The sequence below is a fragment of the Loxodonta africana genome, chromosome 1 (genome assembly GCF_030014295.1).
Source record: "Loxodonta africana isolate mLoxAfr1 chromosome 1, mLoxAfr1.hap2, whole genome shotgun sequence".
Taxonomy (NCBI): Eukaryota; Metazoa; Chordata; class Mammalia; order Proboscidea; family Elephantidae; genus Loxodonta; species Loxodonta africana.
The window spans coordinates 82,686,284-82,708,488 of NC_087342.1; the positions used below are offsets into that span (position 1 = coordinate 82,686,284).

The 22,205-nt window shown below is 40.2% G+C and overlaps 1 non-coding gene and 1 pseudogene across 1 annotated transcript; one reads left to right on the forward strand and one right to left on the reverse strand.

Moving 5' to 3' along the window:
- The first annotated feature begins 9,520 nt into the window (after nt 1-9,520).
- On the forward strand, nt 9,521-9,592 carry TRNAA-UGC (transfer RNA alanine (anticodon UGC)). The gene has a single exon. It is a non-coding gene; the product is annotated as a tRNA-Ala (tRNA).
- A 4,125-nt stretch (nt 9,593-13,717) lies between these two features.
- LOC100670390 (bisphosphoglycerate mutase-like) lies at nt 13,718-14,603 on the reverse strand (annotated as a pseudogene).
- Nucleotides 14,604-22,205: the final 7,602 nt, after the last annotated feature.

Below are 22,205 nucleotides of genomic sequence, written 5' to 3' on the forward strand. Positions count from 1 at the left end.
TTTTTTGGCTGGCTTGGGGGAGGAACACCACAGAGAAAAATATCAGTATGCTTTTATGAAAAGAAGAGTCATCACCAAGCCAGTAGGCGGTCAGTTGGTGTAGCTCAGTTGTAGAGTGCTTGTTTCACATGCACAAAGATTCTGGTTCAATCACTGGAACCTCCACTTCACCTCTTAGCAACCCTCATCCTCTCATCTCTTTTATCATGTTCGCTGTGCTTGCAGGAAAAGGATGCCGATGGTCCAATGGATTGTGTTTAATGCTCTTCCATTCCTACTTGTTGCGGCTTAGTATCTGCCAGGGCAGGACATCAGCTGAAGGAAAACAAGAAGGAAGAGAAAGAAAAGGAACCAGTCCTTACCCCAAAGCAAGAAGGCTTTTGCCACAACAAGCAGTCCATTAATATTGGGTTTTAGTTATCATATCCTGGAAGATCAGGGTAGAAAAACAAGGACAAAGAGAAAGGAGAACACTAAATGGCCCTACAAAAACTTCTTAATTCTTCTAATCATCTCAGCAGTCATACCTGCTCAGTCAGACCAGAGGGCAGCTTCTAGCTCATTTTCTTCCCCTAGTGGCACAGTGGTTAAGAACTCAGCTGCTAACTACAAGATCAACAGTTTGAGTCCACCAGCAGCTCTTGTAAACCCTAGAGGACAGTTCTACTCTGTCCTGTAGAGACCTTATGAGTCGGAATTTACTCAACTGCAGTGGGTTAAAATGGCCCTCTCTTAGGATCCTTGACAAAGCAGTCAATGGTGGATGCGTGATAAGAGGACCTTGGACAACCCAAACTATAGTGATCAAGAAACGCGGAGACACTCAACAGGAACACTGAAACTGTAATTTCCAAATTTGAGTGATCGATGCTATCACTGGCCATGATAGTTTAGTTTGAGAGGAGATTAGCTTTCAGGTCTTAAAAGATTTTTGTGTGACTCTCTGGGTTTAGCACAGCGGTTATTCTGGTTGATCTTAAAACGTCCTTCTTCGGAGCTTTTCAAACACCAGGTTGTAGAAAACATCCCACAGTGCACACACAAATAGCTGATTTAAAATAACAGGAGCATTGGTGAGTACCCGATTAAAATTCCTTCATTCTACATTTCTTACATTCGCATACAGAATTCCAGTTAATTGTCTTTAGAAATTTAAATAAAGTCACATAATGTGGTCATTTATATCACACCAAATATTTCTGTGGGAGATTCAGCCAAAGGACTATATATAGGGTTGAGGAGAGAGAAGACAGAGAAGAGTAAGAATAAATAGATGCATCTCAGTTGCTTCTGTTTCCTAAAATAAACTCTCCATTGAAGCCAATTCAAGAAGCTTCTACTTCTTGCCAAACCAGAAATGAGGCACCGAGAAGGGGCTCCAACCTTCAGTCTTCTGACCCAGAATCAGAGGCCTTATCCATCAGGCCATGGGATCAATACACTGAAGAAGTAGTCCAAATCTGAAGGGAAAGTGTTGCTAGGGAGCATTCATTTCTGTTTTCAAATGTTTAACTTTGAAATTGGAAGAAAACAACATTCAAAAAGGAATCAAGTAGCAACTGAAACCACTGAAAACAATTACGTAGAATTAATAAGCTGTGTGATGATCAGAAGTAATGTATTTCTTCAAGGATGCTCTCCGTTAAGTCACTGATAATAATCATGCTTTTGGGGGAGAAATAAGAGCCAAGAAGTAAACTCTTCAATAAAGGGATGCAGATGACAGCATGAGGAGGGGGAGCTCCAAAGGCTGGTATGCTCCGACCTTTCCAGTTACAAAGATAAGATGGCATTGCTCCAAGGAGAAAGGTCTGGAAGCTCAAACAAGAGCTTCTCCTGTCAGAAATGCCCATTTTTAATGCCAGGAAAATATTTTAAACCATTCATAACATAGGTTTTAACAATTTGATCCTCTACCAACAGGTAGAAGAATCACTTGATACGGAGGTGGAACGAGGTAGTGGGTCCCAAACCTCCTTTGGTGGGTTGTCCAGAGGTCTCTTGTGCAATTTGGTGACTTCCAAACTACTTCACATGGGGAGAAGAGAGCCACAATAGATTGGAGGGGCCCTTTTCTCATTGAAATGCTACCCGCCTCAGGTATTTTGCTTAAAAGTCTTTCCCGAGTTCTCTTTGTATTGGCCCAGAAATGAATCCAAGGCAATTTTGTGTGACCCACCCCAAACACTGCTTTATATATTCATAGGGTAGAAGAGAAGAGAAATGCACAAATTCCCAAAGTATAGCAATTACAAAATTCTCTCAGTTTTCAAATACCCTTGGTTTCTTGAAGTGTGGAGTTTTTTTTTTTTTTTCTTTTTAGAAGTAAACAATACTCTTTTCCCAGAGGAAATACTCTGTCTTTCCTCCTCAGAGAGGTTAGTCTTTCCTTCACACCAAAACTTCCCCATTTGTTCCCAGATCACTATACAGTATTTTTCCAGGTTTAGGTCAAGACTAATTGAATGATCTTGGGTCATACCCTGGACAACATGTCCTAATGTACATTAATTCATTGAGATAACTATACCCTTCTTTTGGATGTGGCAGCAAACAGTGAATAAAGACATGAAGAAGGAAGAGGAAGAGGAGAAAGAAACTGAAAAAAAGCAGTGGATCACACTGATAGACAAGTTGCATCATTAAGAAAGGCGAGCACAGGGATTAAGAAGATTAAACCCAGGCTCTTTTACATCCCCATCATTATGGTATGTTCTCATAGGTCTTCAAATTCTCTCCGATTCTTTTTTCCTGTTTCCAAAACTGCAAGAAAGATGTGCAAGACAATGTAGAGGGATGCAAAGAAGAGTAGCATTAGTGTTGCTTCCAGAAAAATAGGTGCAGGTGGGGAAATAAGAAACAAAGGGATAAAATCACAACACTTGGCAAGTAATGAAGTCCTCCACGTCTAGCTGTATGGTCAGAAACCCAGCAGTGCTTTCTCTAGGGACCGCCTCTCTGGTTGTTAAAATCTGAAGAGATACAAGACAAAGATAGAAGGAAGAGAAATGATCTGGCTGATGACAACACCTCTTTCAAACAAAATATTCTTGCCAACAAAGAAAACTCAAGGAAAACTATCTGAACATATGAAACCAATTGGCCACATATAACCAAAAAAAAAAAAAAAATCTGTTGCCATAGAGTTGATTCTGACTCAGAGAGAACCTGTAGGACAGAGAAGAAGGCCCCCACAGGATTACCAAAGAGCAGTTCATTCATTGCAACTGCCAGATAGAGAGGTGCTCAGTAAAAGGGTATGACTAGGCCTAGGTAGCTCAGTCTGCGGAACATTGGACTTTTAATCTGAGAGTCTAGGATTCAAGTCTGTGTTCAGGTGCCCTGTATTCTATTCTTAATTATTTCTCTTACATAGAAGCCCTTTATTTTACTCTAGTTACTTCTCTTAGAAGCTCTGTTTCTTCACTCTCTTTTCCCTCTTTGCTCTACAGGAATCTGAAGAAAACCAGAATGGAAAGAGAAATAGTAGCAATTCCTAACTCTGTTTAAGTCTTTAATGCAAATTTTTAGGTAAGTCGAAACAGGTGCATATAGTTCTTATTTAGCCTTCCTTTAGGGCAAGAAAAGGCAAGAAGCCTTTTCAATGATTTAAAAGCTGTACATGCAGCATGTCAAAGTCATTGTGAAGAAGAGTTGGTTGGAGTAGGGTTGGCTTAATCATTTCAAAGTGAGGGCAGATTTACATAACATTAAAGGGCAAAAACAGTTGCCTTGAAGTCAGGCATTTGTAACCTGGGAACAGCCTGTATAAGTTGTCTACAAGGAACTCATTTCATATATGTACCTATATAGTAAGGTAGAAATTAAAGAGGATTTTTAAAAGATATATCATGCAAACATTAATCAAAAGAAAACAGGAGTGGCTATATTTATATCAAATAATGTAAACTTCAGAACAAAGAATGAACATAGACAGAAATAGACATCACTGAACAATAAAAGGATCAATCCACCAAAAGGAATAGGAAGTCCCCAACTTAGAACAGAATTCCGTTCTGATGACTTCTTTCTGAGTCAGTTCTGCTGTCAGTCGAATATCTCACTTTCTCTTTTTAGTTTTCATTATGATTGCCTTTTATTATCAGTATCTTTATAAATTAATCTTTATTTGTCTTGGGAAGTTGGGAAAAATACATACAAACTTACACATACTGTGACATTAACAAATTACAGACTGTATAATATATTACTAATGACAAGATTAAAAAAAAAAAAAAGTTGTGCGTCTCATTGTAACATGAATCCGAGTAAGTCAGGACTACCTGAATAGGAATGTTAAACGTATATGCACCAAACAACAGAGCTGCAAAATATGTTAAGAAAAAGCTAATTCAATTGAAAGGAGATGTAGATGAATCCACAATCATAATTGGAGACTTCAACACCTATCTCTAAATAATTGAAAAGCAACTAACCAGAAAATCAACAAAGGTATAAGAAAACTAAAAAACTTCACTAACCAACCAACTAAATCAACATTTATATAACACTTTAGCAAACAGGAACAGAATACACATTCTTTTCAAGTTCCCAAAGAACATGTACCAAGATAGAGCATACAGTCTGGGCCATCAAACAAACCTCAACAAATTTAAAGGAATTGAATCATACAGAGTGGCTTCTCTGACCAAAATGGAAACAAAAGATAAGACAAATCTTCCAACTTGGAAACTATGCAACACACTTTCTAAAACTATGCAACGTATTTTCTAAAACAAGTAAATATTGGACCCCAGGAACACTACCAACCTGTGGCCAATCAGACTTGGAAGCCAGGCAGTCTCTCTCCTGACTACCTGCTATGGATATTTTCATTGGAGAAGAAATTGAGAAGTAATGACATCCCAGACAGGAGTGCTGGGAACAAACACCAAATTCTGTGTCTTCCTAAAGACACTTTGATTCAACAGGAATACATATACAGACATTTCTGAAACTATAAAGCATTTGGAAGGTACCAACAGTGGAGTGGAAATTCCTAGAAGTTTACTGGTCATACAAAGCAAATGTGGTAAGGTTCACCTTGAAGAAACAGAGGCAGCGGCTATTCTTTACAAAGGAAGCGTTCACCATAGCTATGATCCATTCACTTTTATTTGCAGTGGTCCTCGACTAACGACTGTGTCCCAAGTGTATTCCTATATAAGTTGAATACATTTTTTGTTTGTTTTTAGTTTTCATCATTCTTGCCTTTTATTATCAATATTTTTATAAATTTGTTCTTTATTTTCCAAGGTTGGCATGAGAATGATAACGTAAGCAACCTTGTGTGTACGACATATTACTAACGATAAGACGTACAGAAAACAAAAACAAGGGCCTGTAGTAAGTGCGGTTCTTTGTTATTCAAGCAGAACTTCGGTCGGAACTACCTGTGTCTATTTTCCTTCTTGACAGAAAAACCTTTCGCTGTTGCTTCACGTGGGTCTGCCTCCTTTTGTGTCAACTGAGGTTTCCAATAAATGTTTTATTTAAAGATTTAAAATAACGGGGAAAATGGAGTGAGTGAGGAAATACAGGAAAATTGATACTATGGAATATCAGTTGGGAATGTGTTGATTCTCCTACTTTCATATTAGGAAGGCTTCTAATTCCCTGACAGTCTTCCTGACCTTGCCCAGAGTCCAAGCCACTAGGTCGCCTAAAAAGACTCGGGATCTACAGCGGTCCATCTCTCATTTTTAGACCGAGCACGGGTAGAGGTATCAGAGAGCATTAAGATGGGCTCCTCCGCTTTTGCTCCGTCCTTTGGCTCAGAAAACACGAGGCACTAAAGAAAATTGTCCGCGCCCTCCCTCCCCATGCCTTTTTCTGTCTTTCTGACTCTTTAATAATAGAAGAAATGGGAGCCAAGGAGAACCACCTGTTAATGTGCACGCTTTTGATTCGGGCGATTCAAGTGATTCCGTTGGAATCCGGTTCTTCACTTCTCCCCTTTCTGAACGCCTTCCTTCCTTTGCCACCGTGTCCTTAGGGGGTGTAGAGGTTCACAGCTTATGAATGGAAGAGCATTCAAGGCAAACCACCGGGCTATGCTTTTACATTCTATGTGTGCAGGAATGGAATGGAAAATGTTAGAACTAAATCTGTGTCCCTTTAAGGAAAAAAAAAGGGTTGCCGGGGAGTTGATTCCCGCCGATAGCGACACTACAGGACGCGATAGAATTCCCCCATAACTGTTTCCGAGAATATGCCGGTGGCCTTTTGGTTAATAGCCCAATACCTCACTACCCCCAGGGCTCTATTCCTTTAAAAAATGCGTTTAAATAGTGTTGGATCAAAGGAAAACAGCGGAGGTACATGGGATCGAAACCAGGGCAACTTACATGCAAAGCACACCCTCTACTACTGAGCTAAGTCCCCCTCCCCGAATCTGCTTGCTGAAATTTAGCTTCACTTACTTCCACTACAATCCTCCTAAGGTTTTGGAATGCAATTGTCATATTAAAAAAGGGATGACAATAATTATGCATAGGTAAACAAAACTGTCAGGACACGGGATTGAACCAGGTACCCATGTACCTTCAGTCTGACGCTCTCCCAACTGCACTATCTCGGCTGTCAGAGACACCACCCTCTTGGTTATGCCTCAAAGAACTGTGTAGAAGACTAGTGTGCTTTTAAATACAAATCTCATTCAACATTGTTTGTTCACACACCCGAAATTATATGAGGTCTGTTGCCATCCATGTCTAAAAAATGTGATCCAATTTTGGGGGACCGTAGATGGGTTGGTAGAGAAGGATTGCAAGGAATAGAGGGTAAAGCAGGAAGAAGCTTCTCTACTTGGTAACTTCAAGCTGTTCTACGCTCCAAATACGGCTTAAAAAACTAAGGAAATCCCAAATGTAATGATCGAGCCCGTTCTTTTTCTCCTCTTTAAGTCCAGTCCCTCTTTTTCTGTCTTGCTCTTTGGTGACACTGCAATGGGGAACAGAGGATTATTGAGCACATTAACATGGTGGTCGGCTTCTGGCTTCTGAGTAGAAAAGGGGAAACATTTAAAAGCAATTCATCAGATAATGTGTTTATTTCCATATGAATATGCAAAACATGTTCTCAAAGGGAGAAAAGAACGTAAATATGGGAACTGTAAAAAGCAGATGAGTGTGCATCGTTTGGAAACCTCTCAAGGAATGGACACACTCCCATTGAGCCACACCTCTCTTACGACAGAAAGATCATGAAGAATCTCCTTGAAATATTAGTATATTTCTAAGAGATCTTCGCAGATCTGATAGTTGGCCAGGGAGAAACTGCACTGTTTCAAATCCCACTGTACTTCCCAATACCGTTCTATCGGAACAGGCAGACTAAAAGGAATAAGAGAAAGTGGGAAGATTCTGCTCCCATGAACTCCAGTTTGTAGTTAACTGAGGACCAAAAACTATATATATATATACATATATGTATGTATGTATATGCATATGCAAATGTATGTATGTATATGAATTGAAAGAAAAGTAAAGATGCCCTCGGACAATCTGTTAGGGATCCTTGTTGACAGATCCTTTTGTGTTCTTAGTTGGTCCTGTGTCAATGAAAAGGATTGAGAAGGCTGAGGTGACACCCAGTGATTCCCTCCATCCTTCCCCCTCTGATTCCCCACCTCCTTCTCTGCTGGCAGTAATATTTAGGATCAATCACCCTACAGGGTGGAACGTTGGTACCCAAATTCATCTGAACAAGAAAATGGGGAGCGACATTTCTCTAGGAAAGCTTTTCAAACATTAAGCTGAGAAAATTATTAGTGTTGGTGAAAGTAAATGTGTGACAGATATAGTTCACCTGGGAGAGTCCTAAAGGTCTAAAAATCCCAGATACTTTCCAGGATTGGAAAGGTCCCAATTTCTGTCAAAATGATGTATCCCTCCTGCACCAAGTCACCAGACAGTGAATACCCTCCAGCACTCACTTTCTGTAAGACAAGGAGAATCGGAACCACTTACTTCCGACCTTCCTTGCTTTCGCCAGTGCTAAAAACAGTAAGACTAAAGAGCTCAACTATTTATGGAGTGAGTGAGAGAGAAAGAAAGAGGGAGACATTTGCAAATGGGCAGTCAGTTCTAGAGAACCTGCTGGGCCTATCACAAAGTCGTTTTTTGCTTATATGCCCTTTACAATCTTGTGGTAAAAGAACACACAGTTGGTACAGTAGTGCAGAAGAACAAGTCACATGGAACACACAAAATCCTAGAGATACAGGTTTTGGGAGAAAGAAACTTTTAGGTTAGGCATCTATATAGGCATCTACCATCTGATACTTCAAAGTGAGCAAGGTCCTTGAGAAAACAAGAACGGGTGTTCTAGATGGATTAATGAGGTTGGTTTACAGATGGATATTTAATAATAGATTGCCCAGAAATTTTGGAACATTGTCCAGGTTTCTGGGGGAATAGTTTAATTTTAACACCGGTGAATACTTAACTTCAGTACTGTAAGTCTTTAATACGTACTTCAGTACTGTAAGTCTTTAAGCCTGCAATATGTTCCTCAGTATCACATGGAGGATCCTGGATAAACAGGCTTTGGACTCACTGTACAGATCACCTGCCCCACATGCTAAGCTGAAAGCATCCCAGTGAGAGAACAGCGCTTACTTAGGTTCTTGCCTCACCAGTCCAGCCCTATCTGTTTAGTATTATTCAGGACCTCCTCCTATTTTCTGATTCATCCATGGCATATTTTGATGATTTCCAGGGCTCTTTGACTTTATTCTTTCAAACATCCATATTTGTAGGAAGCTTTACCGTTATGTCAGTGAGTTCTTAGAGTGAAAGGAGTTTGACAGGTTAGCTTGGTTTTTACCATGCTGTTCCTGACTCTGCATTTGACCTGTAGATGCCTCCAGTCTGGAAAAGAGAGTAACTTCATATAAAGCTGATGGAGTTTGGAAGTTTCCCCCATCATTAAAGTCATTTGTGGACATGATCCTCAAGGGAGGGATAGAGATGGAGGTGTGAAAGCAGAACTAAGGACAAGCTCAGAAGGTGTGAAGTGACAGGAACAATGAGAGTCAGGTGGAACGGATGGTGACGGGGTACTGACCCAATCAGAAATGAAATTCAGCTAATCAGTTCCACTAAAGCCCGTGGCTGCCGGTAGTCTAAGGAGCAATCCATTCAGAGTCATTATCAGTGTGATATACGTTAGAGAGATGTGATTTTCTTAGGCCTTTCCTGGTGGAGGCAAGTAACTTTCATTTAAAGAGTCCGCTGGTGAGTGTACCTTGGAGAGGACTACCGGAGCGGAAAGATCCTAGAACCAGAAAAGGTTATTCAGATGACAATCCAGTTAACCTTTTCCTTGTATCACCGATAGACAGTATTCACATTACTGATTCCAGAACGTGTTGAATTTAATCCCGTGGTCTTTTTCTAGGCAACTCTCCGGGTTTTGTTCTTTTGTTGGGGGTTGGAGGGGAGGAAGGAACCCCACAGGTAAAATACCAGTATGCTTTTATCAAAAGAAAAGCCATCATCGAGTTAGTCAGGTTTCTGGGGGTGTAGCTCAGTGGTAGAGCGCGTGCTTTGCATGTACGAGGCCCCTGGTTCAATTCCTGGCACCTCCACTTCAACTTTTAGTAACTCTCATCCTCTCACTTCTTTTATCATGTTTGCTCTGCTCACAGGAAAAGGAAGCCAAAGGTCGGAGTAGCTGCTTTTAGTGTTCTTCCATTTCTACTTCTTGGGGCTTAGCACCTCCCAGGGCTGGACGTCAGCAGAAGGAAGACAAGAAAGAAGAAAAAGAGAAGGAACCAGCCCTTGCCCCAAAGCAAGAAGACTTTTGCCACAACAACTAATCCATTAATATTTGGTTTTAGTTAGCATAGCATGGATAATCAAGGTATAAAAACAAGGACGGAGAGAGAGGAGAAAAGGAAACGGCCCTACAAAAACTCTTTAATTCTTTTAGTCATTTAAGCAGTCATATCTGTTCAGTCAGACTAGGGGAAAGTTTCCAGCTGATTTTCTTGCCCCCAGTGGCGCAGTGATTAAGAGTTCACCTGCTAACCAAAAGGTAGACAGTTCCAGTCCACCAGCTGCTCCTTGGAAACCCTACGGGGGCAGTTCTCTCTGTCCTGTGTGGACGTTGGGAGTCTTAACTTAATCGCAATGCGTTAAAACGGTCCTCTATTGCGTTCATTGACAGAGCAGTCGATGGCGGACGAATGATTAGAGGACACTGGACAAACCAAACCACACCGCTCAGGGAACGCGGAGATAGATACTCAACAATAACCAACCGCGAGGCCAATCAGACTTGGAAGCCAGACAGTCTCTCTGCTGACTACCTGCTATGGATATTTTGTCGGAGAAGAAAATTGAGAAGTAATGACAATCCGGATGGGAGTGCTGGGAGTGAACATTAAATTCTATGTCTTCCTAAAGACGCTTTGATTCAACAGGAATGCATACAGAGATAGAGACAGTTCTGAAACCATAAAGCATTAGAAAGTTACAAGCAGTGGACCAGATTGACCGTAAAGGAACAGAGGAAGCAGCTATTCTTTACATAGGAAGCATCCAGCATATCTGTGACTCGCTCACCTTTTATTTGTAGTAGTCCCCAACTAATGATGCTGTCCCAAGTCAATGCTTACATAAGTCGAATACCTCATTTTTTGTTTTTTTTTTTTTTAGTTTTCATTATTATTGCCCTTTATTATCAGTGTTTATTAATTTCATCTTTATTTTGCGGGGTTGGTATGAGAATGATAATATAAGTAATACTGTACATAGGACATATTACTAATGATAAGATCTAAAAAAAAAAAAAAAAGGACGGGTGGTAAGAGAGTTCATTGTAACTCAAATACGACCTAAGCCGGAAACTCCCAAAAAAACTTTCCCTGTTTCTTCCCATGGGTGTACCTCCTTTTGATGTTAGCTGAAGTTTCCAGTAAATGTTTATCTAAAGATTAAAATAAGGAGGAAAATGGAATGAGTGAGGAAATACAGGAAAATTGATATTATGACATATCAATTGGGAATGTGTCGATTCTAGCTATTTCTTATCCTTGCGTATTAGGACGGCTTCTAATTGCCTTACAGTCTTGGTTCCCTTGTCCAGGGTCCAAGCCACTCCTTCACCTAAAAAGGCATGGAACCTACAGCCGTCCATCTTTCATTTTTAGACAAGACACGGGTAGAGAAATCGGTGGGCATAAGATGGGCTCCTCTGCTTCGGCTTAGTCCTTTGTACCAGAAAACACAAGGCACTAAAGAAAACTGTCTGCGATGCCCTTCCTCACCCCTTTTTCTGTCTCTCCACCTTTTTAATAGTAGTACAAATGGGAGCCAAGGTAAAAAAAAAAGGTAAACTGCCCTTTAATATGCACACTTTTGTTTCAGGTGTTTGGAGTGATTTGGCTGGGAACAAGTTCTTCTTTTCTCCCCTTTCCAAAAGTCTTCCTTCCGCTGTCACAGCCACCCAAGTGGCTGTAGAGGCTCACAGCCTACGAATGGAAGAGCATTCAAGGCAATCCACCGGGTTGTGCTTTTATTCTCTATGTGTGCAGGAATGGTATGGAAAATATTAGAGCTAAATCTGTATTCCTTCAGGATTGGATTTAGATAGTGTCGAGTCAGAGAAAAAGGGTGGAGATGCCAGGGATGGAACCCGCTACATCATCCGTGCAAAGCATACACTCCACCACTGAGCTACAATCCCCTGGTGGAGAAGAGTCACCTTTATCTAAATATAAGCGCTATTTTCTGAGCTGCTCCATCCCAGAAGTTAGCCCTAGTGTTGTTTAGTGTTAAGGGGAATCAGCAGCTGCTTTGGGCAGGAGGCACTCAGAAGGAAAAAAAAATATATATCTTTTAGATCAATTAAGCATAAAAAAATGCAAAATACCAATTAAGACTTCCTGGAAAACCTCAGCAATGTGTAAATAAATGAGAGGATCATAAAAATGTGTATGTTCACAGTGTCATTGGAGTTGAAAAATTCAGTAAATACTATTATGAGTGAAAATATAGATATTAATGTAACTTTTTTCACCTTCCTCTCCCTTGGATGGCTGTACAGTGAAATCTGTGAGTCACAATTTGACAGAACTGCCAGGTCTCCGAAGTGCTTTACCTTTGACAGTGTACAGTCTTACCCTTTATTTTCGTTCCTATTAGTGGAGAATATTTGAATTTTCCTTCTCTGACTGATTTCCACCTTATGCAGGTACGGGCTATCACAGGCTTTACTGCACTGTACTCAGTTCTATTAGAATCCCAGAGCCCTGAGATGCAACCACTATATAAGAAAGGGTATAACAGCTATTCTGGAAAACTAGACACAACTGGTAAAACACAGGAATGAAACAGGGAGCTCTAGATCTATCGCTCTCCAAACTAAGCTAATTCAAATTATGTAATTTAGCCATTCTTTCAAAATATTACTTAACTTTTTGATTGCAAGGCCGTTGTGTATTTAAATGCGTAATCTTAACTTATGCAATATTTTCCACTCACTCACCCAAAATCGTGTGCCCTACTTATTGTCCATGTCTGAAAACAGGATTCAATTTTTAGAGACACTGGATGGGTGGGTACATGAGGAGAAAGGCAAAAATTGGGAGGAATAAGTAAAACTGGACAAAACTTTTCTGCTGGTAACCTCCTGGTCTTCCATGCTCCAAACTGCTTAGATAAAGAAGGAAATTCCAAATGAAATAATCAAGGCTATTTTTTCTATCTTCTTTCAGTCTGTATTTTTCTGTCTTGCTCTTCAGTGACATTGGAAAAGGAAACACAGATTATTGTTCACATTAATGTTGGGGCAAACTTCTTGCTTCTGACTGAGAAATCCTAAGGAAGCAAATTCTGTTTTCTCTATTTTCTTCCTTTTTCTTTGTAGTCCTTGTGCTGACACAGCTGCCCTGGGTGGTGAAGAGACACAGAGAGTAGAAACAAGGCAATCCATCAAATAATGTGTTTTTTTCTATGTGAGTACACAAAACATGTTTTTAAAAGGAGAAAAATACAGAATTTTTGAAATTGTAAAAAAGCTTGTATGGTTTTTGAACCCTCTTAAGGAAAGGACACATCCCTATTGAGCCACACCTCTCTCGTGACAGAGGCGTCATGAAGGTCCTCCTTGAAAATTAACCGTATTTGTAAGAGGTCTTCGAAGAATCCACAGTTTGCCAAAGCCAAAATCCACTCTTTCAAATCCCGCACACTCCAGAAAGTCTTGATAAACATAAAGATGAAGTGAACTACGTAAAATAACTGAGTGAACAGCAATGCAAACCTTAAGGATTTTTAGCTATTGTTTACAGCCATAACCTCAGGCTGGGAATAGTGCCTGGCAATGGTGACTCAATAATGATGATTTATTGAATGACGGACACCTTGAACTTCACCTCCACTTATTACTCTCCCATCTCAGAAACTTATGACCTTGATCAAGCCCCACTTGTTACCAGGTTGGTAACTAATCCAAACAGGGTTGCAGGACTGCTAACTTATAAATCTTATGACAAAAGCACTTAGGCATCCTAAAGCCATTATCTAGACAAAGAGAAGTTACCTGCACAAACTCTACCTCACAGCCTAGGTCTGGGAAATGGAAATTCAAGAGAGAGAGAAAGAGAGAAATAGAGAGACAGAGACAGAGATGGGTGGAGTGATCAGCACCCACAACACACTACATGCCAGTGCTTTTGCACCTATTCCGAGGCCACACTGGGGAAAGACTATTTTTCAGCTCGCTTAACTTTTCCTTGATCCTCTACTTAATGGCTGCTTAGATCACCTCCTGGTTGCCTGGAACTGGTGAGGTCCAATGGCATGCAGGTTTTCATCCAATTTCAGGAGAATGGGGACACCAGTAGGGAGAGTGATGTTGAGAATGTCTTCCTTCGAGATACCTTCCAGATGCTTCATGAGTGCCCTACTGTTATTTCCATGAGCAGATGTCAGAATGGTTTTGCCACTTAATACTTCTGGAGCAATCCTTTCATTCCAATAGGGAAAAAGTCTCCAGAGCATTCTTTAGCCTTTTGGATGGTGGCAGCTGATCCACAGGCAAGTCGCAAACTTTATACTTCCCATCATTGTAGATCTCCTGGTAGGACAGAAGGGACTACTCAAAGGAGGCAGGGTCTCATTGTAGCATCTTCTCAGAGCCTCACCTGTTCTTCTTCATGATTAAAAGCCATTTGCTCCCTATTGAGACCAGTCCAGGCTCCATACTGAAGCCAGGAGCTTTCCTCAGGAACCCACTCCTACCTGAATTCCTCTGGGATCAGACAGGCCATGCTGATGGACCGATTCAGGATGGACATGAATACAAGGTTAAACTCAAAGTTTACCCCCTTGAGTTGCTTCCCACAGTTCCCAGCTTCCTCTATTCTTTTGTTGTTAAGTTCCTAGTCCACCCAGCTACAAAAGCACTTCTCCTTATTCCAAGCACCCTTCCCATGTCTGATCTTGGAAAGTTTATACTTGGACATATTGGTGGCTGAGTTTCCCTGGCATTGCAAGTGGGCCAACTTTCAGTAGTAACAGTACATCTGCAGAGAGGTCAGCAGCATCAACAGTGCCTCTGTGGCGCCAAGGGGCCAGCACCTTCAAGGACTCATCCTGTTGGGAGTTTTTTTTTTTTTTTTTTTCATTACCTTTTCAGTCTCTTCTCTTGTTCCGGATCTGTTCAGATTTTCAGCCTCAGTTTGTGTTAGTTTAGGTAGTGTGTTTCATCCTTAATGTCTTTTTGAGCAGGGTATTGTTCAGTTTCCAAATATGTGATTTCTTTTCCCTGCTTTTTCTGTTATTGATTTCTACTTTTATGACCTTACCGTCAGAGAAAATACTTTGTAATATTTGGATGCTTTGGATTCTGCTAAGGCTTGCTTTATGACCTAATGTGTGGTCTATTCTAGAAAATGTTCCATGTGCACTGGGAAATAAAGAATACTTGGCTGCCACTGGGAGCAATGTTCTGCATATATCTATGAGGTCAAACTGGTTGATCGTGGCATTTATTGAGCTTTTTTCTGGATGTTCTGTCCTTCACCGAAAGTGGTGTGTTGAAGTCTCCTACTATTATTGTGGAGCTGTCTATCTCACTTTTCCATGCTGATAGAGTTTGTTTTATATATCTTGCAGCCCTGTCAGTGGGTGCATAAATACCTAATATGGTTATACCCTCCTGGTATATTGTCCCTTTAATCATTATACAGTGTCCTTCCTTCTCCTTCCTGGTGGATTTAACTTTAAAGTCTATTTTGTTAGAAATTAATATTGCCACTCTGCTCTTTTTTGATTGTTGTTAGCTTGATATATTTTTTTTCATCCTTTGAGTTTCAGTTTGTTTGTGTCTCTGAGTTTAAGGGTATGTCTCTTGTAGGCAATATATAGATGGGTCGTGTATTTTAATCCACTCTGCCACTCCTTATCTATTTATTGGTGCATTTAGTCCATTTATATTCAACGTAATTATGGATAGGTACGTTTAGTGCTGTCGTTTTGATATCTTTTTCGTGTGTTGTTGACAGTTTCTTTTTCCCACTTAATTTTTTGTGCTGAGTAGTTTATCTTTATGTATTGTCTTTTCCTCTTATTTGTTGTTGTAGTTTTTGCTGAGTCTTTATTTTTTTTCTTGTATTTTGTTTTTATGAGTAGGATTGTCAGTCTCCTTTGTGGTTACCTAAATATTTACCCCTATTTTTCTAAGTTTAACCCTAACTTTTGTTTTTTTATATCACCTTGACTTCCTTTCTATATGAAAGATCTATGACTACATTTTTTAGTCCCTGCTTATTGATTTAATGTTGTCTTCTTTGACATAATGGCATCGTTTTTTTCCCCTGTTTTGAGCACTTTTTTTCATCTTGATTTATTTTTGTTATTTCTTTTTCTGGGTTGACATCTGGTTACTCTGTCCTGTGTTCTAGTCTTGGGTTGATATCTGATATTATTGATTTTCTAACCAGAGAACTCCTTTGGTATTTCTTGTAGGTTTTGTTTGGTTTTTATGAATTCCCTAAACTTCTGTTTATCTGGAAATATCCAAATTTCTCCTTCATATCTGAGAGACAGTTTTGCTGGATACATGATTCTTGACTGGCAGGTTTTTTCCTTCAACACTTTATGTAAGTCATCCCTTTGCCTTCGTGCCTACATGGTTTCTGCTGAGCAGTCTGAGCTCATTCTTATTGACTCTCCTTTTTAGGTGAGTTTTCGTTCATCCCTAGCCACTCTTAAAATTCTCTCTTTATCTTTGGTTTTGGCAAGTTTGATTATAATACATCTTGGTGACTTTCTATTGAGATCTACCTTATGTGGAGGTTGATGAGCATCTTGGATAGATACCCTCTTATATTTCATGATATCAGGGAAGTTTTCTGCCAACAAATCGGCTAAACAGGGAAATAAAATTAATATTATTATTTGTAACCTGAATTTCCATGTGGAAAACAAGGTAAGGAAGGCTAGAGAAGCCAGAAGACACCTAGTGTATGTGCCAGAGTGTTGTAGTCTGAAAACAGGCCATGGCATGACTGAAAATAAAGAGGAGGATGGAAAATTAATAAAAACACTCAGTTGGGTGACAGCTCATCTTTCAGAATTGGCCTCTCCGGAATGAATGAGGAAATTGCACCAACAGAGACTTCCAATTTCTGTGCACGGATGTGGTAGGAGCAGTGTTGAGAGTAATATCAGAGGAGCTGGCTGCTTTGAGATTAATCACCACCACGACTGGGGCAATTTGCTAGATTTTGCTTGAAATGCAAAGAGTAAAAAAAAAAAAATTCCTGTTTATTTGTTCCACACATTTCTACACTTAAATCTGCTGAAAATGAACTTTTTCTAAAGAATTCTATCCGGCTCCTCTGCACTTCACATACTGCTTTTAGCTCAAAAGGAGTCTAAAGGAGGGGAGTGTAACCCCAGAAAGTCAGAGACTCTGTACAATCAATTATAACTACATACTCAGACATCCTTTTCCTTAGTCCTAGCCCTGGTGGAGCAATGGTTAAGCATTCAGACTGCTAGCCAAAATGTCAGTAGTTCAATTCAGTTAGTCAATCCATTGAAACTCTATGGGATAGTTCTACTTTATCCTGTAGGAATCCTATGAGTCAGAATTGATTCAAAGGCAATTTTCTTTGTTTTTTTTTTTTTAAGTATAGGTGTGGTCCAAGGTGTTGGTGGTTAAGAGTTTGGCTGCTAACTGTAATGTCAGCAGTTCAAATCCATTATTTTTGGAGGCCCAGTGGATAGGATCATTATAAATCGGAATCCACTTGATGACATAGGGTCAGGTTTTTTTTTTTTTTTTTCTCTTTTTTCTTTTGGTTCCTATAGGAGCAGAGCCAATATAGGTGAGTCCTTTACAAGTCTAGCAGGTGGCCTCAGAATTGGCTTAGGAATGGCCTGTGACAGAATGCTAGAAGGTGGGTAATTGCAGCTTTTGGAAAGAAGAGAAAAGGGGATGATGCATTATGAAAGATCTCCAGGTTCTTGATTCTCACCTCCTCTATCATAACCAATCCCCACTTTCCTATGGACAAAATAGCCTTTTCTCACCTTCGAGCCTTCCTCTACAAGATCTTTCTACAGGATTTTCTCCTGCTTTAGGTCAAAACACACAAAAAATTTTAGTTCATATTCTAGATTGCATAATCAAATTCACATTGATTCATCAAGGTTATTTTTATTCTCAGCTCAATAATTGAAAATATTTATAGGGAAACTAGAATCATTGCACAAGGATGTGGCAACTATCCTGAAACAATGTAGACCTTACTCAAGGTCTTTGGGTTAATGTGACTGTTCTCTCCTCTTTTGACCCTTGAGTGTTTAGGATTTGTACTCCATTTCTCCTTTGCAGCCTCTTCAAAGATGGTACTCTTCTACCCAGACACTGAGTTCAGGGTATATAGACAAAGAAGTTGCTATGCACTTCAATGGCTTCTTTATGCCCCATATCTATGACTTTAAATGAGAGGTAGCCAAGACAGGGCGGTGAGTCTTTGCACATCCAGCCCAAACCTGGGTTGAACACTTACTTCTCAACGTCTTAGAACATGCCAGAAGACAAAATGAGACGAGAAAATGGCTCTTTTCTTGGCAGTAATGAATTCTTCTTCACCTAACATTATTTCAGAATTCTGTGTTGTCCATCCCAAAGAAAGTACAATGATATTTCCCAAGCATTGGAGCAGGTTTTTCTTCTTTCATATTCTCTAGCTTCTTGACACTCAAATTTTTCCCAAATCGTCTTAAACAGCCTGCTTAGTCTTTGGGATTTGCAGGTGGTGGCCATGTACCAGTGAGTAATGAGAGTGCTTGGAGAGAATGTACGAATGACATCAAATAACTTTACCTGAGCACCAATGTCCCAACAAGTCAGTTAAGAAAGAAGCACCAAGGCCAAAAGAAGGCAGATTAAGAAGTAAGTTTCTGAGACTAAGACGATCTGAGTGCATTTAGAGAGGGAAGAAAATTGGTAGCACTGGGAATCGAACCCAAGACCTCACGCAAGCTAAGCACACACTCTGCCGCTGGGCTTTACCCCCGGTAAGAACTCTACTTCGGAGGAATCTTCCAGGCTGTTCTCCTAGTCTGGAGAACCGTTGTCAAGGCAAAATTACCTTACGGTCAGTTTCACCGTTTTCACACTCCCTACACTGCACTCTCTTAGACACCGATACACCAAGAGAAGGAAACCTTAGTGCTAGAAAGAAAAACATTGTTCCTGGTCGGTGGTCTTCCACCAGACTGCCCGGGACCTGCTTCCATTCATTCCATCACTTGGCTGAGCCCGGGGATATGACATTCTTTTGTAACTTGTCTGAATGTAACTTTCTGTATTCTTTTGACTCTTGGAAACATATTAATGTTTCACATAGGCAAATAAATAAATAAAACTAAGTCAAGTGTGTGTGTGAGAATGCTCTAAATATGAATACAAATGGAAACAAATCTAACGTATTTCAAAAGAATAACATATCCACCTATGAGAAAAAAGAGAGAACTCATTCAAGAAAATGTTTTACATAATGCTTTATCCTCATTGTAAGACAAAAAAGATCACAAATATTAAACTCTATGTAACTGAGTTTTTTTTTTAATACTGTTTATTTATGGTGTAGCAATTCTGATATTACTTCGTGTAAGTTTTAGCTTGAGTAAATGAGTACATATATTGCGGTTGTTGGAAACCAGGGCTCTCACCTTGGGAGATAGGAGGAAAACACGAAACTGGAATGGGGGAAGGTAAGAAATTCCCTTTTGGCGCTGGATGGGTATTCCCGTTCCCATCAAGGTTGATTTCGACTCATGGAGACCCCACGTGTAAACAGAGGAGAACTGCTCAGTAGGGTTTCCTAGGCTGCAATCTTTATGGGGACCTGGCGTCAAAACCTACCATTTGCTGTCGAGTCCGTTCCGATTCATAAGAATTCGAAGGATTTTCTCCGTAGGGTTTCCAGGCCTGGCACAGTGGTTAAAACTATCCACCACTAACTGTAAAGGTCGGTGGTCCGAAACTGATCTTGGCTTTCACAGGAGGAAAAAGGTGACACTCTGCTTCTGTAAAGTTTGACAGTATTGAAAACCCTAAGGGGTAGCTATGAGTCCGACTCGACAGCAGCGGGTTTTCTTGTTTTTTGTTTTTTTTTTAATCTTTACGGAAGTGGTTAAGCGCTCAGCTGCCAGCTAAAAAGATCTGAGGCAGGATCCCACCACTGCGCTCCGCGGGAGAAAGACTTGGCAGTCTACTTCTATAAAGATTATAGCTATGAGTCTGAATGGACTCCAAGGTAGTGGGCGTGCTTTCTTGGGTTTCATCTTTAATGGAACCAAAGGGGCACAGTTGTTCTTGAGTGCTAACCTAGTTTGTTAGTTCCAGCGGTAGTAAAGGCCTGGCCATCTGCTTCCATTAAGATTACAGCCAACACATGGGGTCACTTGAGTCGGAATCATCTCCATAGCAAGCAACAATTTTTAAGGAAGCAGATGGCCAGGCCTTTTCTTCCAGGGTGCCGGTGAGTGAATTCCAACCGCCAACCTTTCCGTGACCGTTAGGTTACTGAGCCGAAACCTTTAGCGCCACACAGAAACCTTCCTCGTACAGTGTACTGATTCTTTTTCTATAGGAATTTTTCACATTTCTTGTGATTAAAAAATTCCTCCCCTCCCCCTCACACACACGTGATACAGAATATCAAAGCGGAAATGCATCATAAGTGCAAAAGCATGTAGCATAATGGAATTTTTTACTCCATCAGTTCCTGGGTTTTCTCACTGAATTTTAGTTCTTTTTTTTTAAAAAAAAAAATTACTCGAAATGTCTGTTAGCACTTCTTGGAAGACCCCAAAACCAAACCAAACTCATGGCCTTTGAGTCCATTCCAACTCATAACGACCCAGGGAACATGTAAAAAAGGGAGAGGATGATCAAAATGTGTATGTATATAACTTGGTTGTATTTGCTAAAATCAGCAAAAAGTGTCAAACCTGCCATTTGTTGTCGAGTCCGTCTGATTCATAAGGATTTGGAAGAGTTACTCCCTAGGGTTTCCAGGCCTGGCACAGTGGTTATAATTATCGACCACTAACTGTAAAGGTGATCGGTGGAAAATGGTCTTGGCTTCCGCAGGGAGGAGAAAGGCAGCACTCTGCTTCTGTGAAGTTTGACAGTATTGGAAACCATAAGGGGTAGCTACGAGTCAGACTCAACTGCAGTGGGTTTGCTTCTGGTTTTTTAATCCTTGCAGAAATGGTGCCACCTTAATCACTGAGCCACCAGGGCTCCTAAATATAGATATAGATTTTAAAAAAAAGCAAACATAGTTCTGTATTGTATAGACAAACTACCCTACTCAGTTCTATTAGAATCCTAAGCCTTGTAATACACCTGGTTTTCAAGAAAGTAATTATGCAAAACTAACTGAAGCTGCTGAAACCTGGGATCTTTAGATCTTCCAGCCCAATCCTATTTCAATTAAGCATATTCCTCTACCTGTAAAGACTTTTTTAGCCATTCGTTCAAAATATTATCAAGGCTCCTGTGTTTTCAAATACTGTCTTAACTTATTCTATATTACCCACTCACTCAGCCAGAATTACATGGCTTCCTTGCTATCCATGTCTGAAAATGGGATCCAATTTTAAGAGATGGCGGATAAGTTGGTAGACTAGGAGAAGGGCACGATATGAGAGGAACTGGTAAAACAGGAAGAAGCTTTGCTTCTTGGTAAACACAGGAGGTTCCATGCTTCAAACACTGCTCATAAATCTAAAGGAATTTCCATTGAAATGATCAAGCCTGTTCTTTCTCTCTTCTTTCAGTTTTTCTTTTTCTGTCTTGCTTTTCAATGACACCGGAAAAAGGAACACATGATTATAGAGCACACTGAAAACCCAGCATCAGGATTGGAGGAAGACTTATTAACAACCTGTGATATGCAGATGACAACTTGCTTGCTGAAAGCCAAGGGGTTTTAAAGCACTTACTGATGAAGATCAAAGACTATAGCCTTCAGTATGAATTACATCTCAATGCAAAAAAAAAAAAAAAAAAAAAACACAAAAATCCTCAAAATTGAACCAATAAGCCAAATCATGATAAATGGAGAAAATATTGAAGTTGTCAAGGACTTCATTTTACCTGGACCCACAATCAACACTGATGGAAGCAGCAATCAAGAAATCAAATGATGGATTGTGTTGGGCAAATCTGCTACAAAAAACTTCTTTAAAGTGTTAAAAAGCAAAGATGTCACCTTGAAGACTAAGGTGCACCTGACCCCAGCCATGGTGTTTTAAAAGCCTAACAGGCATACAAAAAGCTGGACAATGAATAAGGAAGATGGAAGAAGAATTGAGGCCTTTGATTATGATGTTGGCAGAGAATATTGAGTATACTGTGGACTTCCAGAAGAAAGAACGAATCTGTCTTGGAAGAAGTACAGCCAGAATGCTCCTTAGAAGGAAGGATGGCAAGACTCCATCTCACATACTTTGGACATGTTATCGGGGGGACCAGTCCCTGGAGAAGGACATCAGGCTTGGTACAGTAGAGAGTCAGAGAAAAAGAGGAAGGTCGACAATGGGATGGATTGACACAGTGGTTGCAACTGTGGGCTCAAGCATAACACTGATTGTGAGGATGGCACTGGACCAGGCAGTGTTTCCTTCTGTTGTATATAAGTTCGCTATGCATCAGAATCGACT